Below are 2,874 nucleotides of genomic sequence, written 5' to 3'. Positions count from 1 at the left end.
TACCATGGTGCCATGGAATCTGGTGCGGGTGTCAGTGGTTTGGGTTATATGACTAAAAGTGTAAATTGCTGCCAAATCACTGGGGTAGGGATATAAAAAGAGCATTATATGTGGTTGACAGGTGGTGTTTAGGTATGGTATATGACCCCTTTCAAACATCTTGTAAAGCAGTTGGCTTCTCTCTCCAAAATGTGCACCTCACTGTCCTCAAGAGAATGTCCCATTTTGCCATTTAAAGTATAGGAATGCTGCTTATTCCTTCCTGTGCTGAGATAAACCAGTTGGTTGAGTTTTTATTTTGTCTCTCCAATGTATGCTTCTTTGCATTTTTTACTATGCTGAACTATATATAGCAGGTCACATTGCTTGGTATTGGGTTTTTTGGATGTACAAACTAACAACACTTGACAGTCCCCTGTATCCTTATAGTTGTTTGCTTACAGTGACAGCTAATATAGTGCCATTATAATTTGTGTTGTTGGCTTCTGTAGTGCTCTGGAAATTCTTAAAAAAAAAAAAGTGTGTTTTACACATTCTTCTTCTGCAAGCTGAAGCCTTTGTATATAAGGCCTTAGAGAAAATCCGCTACCTGAAGTAATAGCACTGAAATGAGCGATGAAGTGAAGGCAAGTATATGCTGCTGGTGAAGAACTAAGTTAAAATGAATCTGTTGCTGTGCTCTGCATGGCAAAGCAACAGGCTCATTCTCTAAGCAGTCAACAGTTCCATAGATACTGGAAAAAATAAACTTTACACTTTAATTTTAAAGATTTACTTTAAAGTAGAACTATAGGCAAAACTTTTTTTTTTCTCATTTTGGATAGAGCAAGGGAGGGTTATAATCCCCTCAAATTTTTTTTTTTGCCATCTGTATCCCATTTCAAAGATTTCACGTCCTGTCCCATAGCCAAACTAAGTGATAGGAGTTTCCTGCAAATTAAGAGAATTACTTTGGGACAGCAAGGTCACCAGAACTAGTGTCCCAATTGAAATATTTCCCCTCTATTACTTTTCTGGGGACAGCCCAAAATTTGGGATTTTTCTTTACTTTCAATGATAATGGTAAACAGGAAATATAGGATGAGTCTCCTTAGACATGAACAAAAACCTGACAAATGTTCTAATTCCTCTCTACTCTATCCAAAACTAAAAATAAAAAAGTTTTGCCTTTAGTTATACTTTAACTGTGTCTGTACATCAGCCAGTATGTAGTTAAAGCAAAACAAAAATGGCCTTTAACCATTTCAATACCGTGCAATTTTACACCTTCCTGCCCAGGCCATTTTTCAGGTTTCAGCGCTCTCACACTTTGAATGACAATTGCGCGGTCATACAACATTGTACCCAAACTAAAATTTTATCATTTTCTTCACACAACTAGAGCTTTCTTTTGGTGGTATTTAATCACCGCTGGGGTTTTATTTTTTGCTAAATTAACAAAAAAAGACCACAAATTTTGAAAAAATACACATTTTTCTTTGTTTCTGTTATAAAAGTTTACAAATAAATAATTGTTCTTCATAAATTTAGACCGAGATGTATTCTGCTACATGTCTTTGGTGAAAATAACCCAAATTAGGATGTATTATTTAGTTTGTAGGAAAGTTATAGAGTTTACAAACTATGGTATAGATCTGAATATTGATCAATCCTGAAGTACTGACAGCCAATCTAATTTCTTGAGGTCCAAGAATGTCAGAACAGTACAGATATCCCCCAAATGACCCCTTTTTGCAGAGTAGACAGTCCGACGTACTTCATAAGAGGCATGGCGAGTTTTTTGAAGTTGTATTTTTTTTGTCATAATTTTTCGGAAAATAAAAAAATTAAAAAAATTATTTTCACTATTTTGTTTTTTACCTACTGTCACCAGTGCAGTACAGTGTCATCATATAACTGGCATGGCGGTGAACAGGGACACTGACTGGTGACAGTATGAAAAAAAAAAAAAAAAAAAAAATATATATATATATATATATATATATATATATATATATATATATATATATATATATATATATATATATATATATATTTTTTTTTTTTTATTATATTTTTTTTATTTTTTTTTTAAGATTTTATTTTCATATTATACTATGACCAAAGTAACATTGTACTACTTTGGGGAAGTGATCAGTATTTTTTATTTTTTTTATTTTTTTTTTTACACAATTTGCTTATAGCAAAGGATTACTTTGCTATAAGCAAGCATTTACCTGAATGAAATCGATTCATTCAAGTTTTTTTTTTTTGTGCTTAGCTGTGATTTGGTCACAGCTAATCACATGACATGTGGATGTGATTAGCTGTGACCATTCACAGCTAGGCAGTAGTATACAATGGATGGCATGAATGAAGCCATCCATTGTATACAACTGTCATGTGACCTGCTGTGATTGGTCACAGCAGATCACATGGTACCAGCAACAGGGGCCGGTACTCAGATCTGTCATCGGCCATGTCCGAGGTACACGGCCGGTGACAGATCGCACCGCTGCGAGGCTCTGCATTAGCGCAAACTGTGCATGTGCGGGTGCACGCCAAATGGCGTGCACCCGGAATGCCGAAGCACTTTTGAAGCCGCCGGGCGGCTAATGGTTAAAGTGCTGCAGACTACGAATTCTCACTGGAGTCAGAATTTTTTTTTTTTTTTTGTGATTATCGTCATTTGTAAAAAAAAAGGTTCTTATTTTTTCAGGTACTTATGAAATATTGCATATGAACATTTGGTATTCCTGTATCCAGACAGCAGGAGTTTTATGCTAATTTTCTCATTTACTGTATCTCTTATTTCTATTGAAAGTTTATGGGGCCCTGTAGCTCAAGGTGAAATGACTCCTCCTGTTCTTCCCTTCCCTTTAATTTGTGTGTGTC

The sequence above is a fragment of the Staurois parvus genome, unplaced genomic scaffold (genome assembly GCF_062004578.1).
Source record: "Staurois parvus isolate SC_StPar_1 unplaced genomic scaffold, SC_StPar_1.0 ptg000704l, whole genome shotgun sequence".
Lineage (NCBI taxonomy): Eukaryota > Metazoa > Chordata > Amphibia > Anura > Ranidae > Staurois > Staurois parvus.
Note: the sequence above shows the minus strand (reverse complement) of the source record.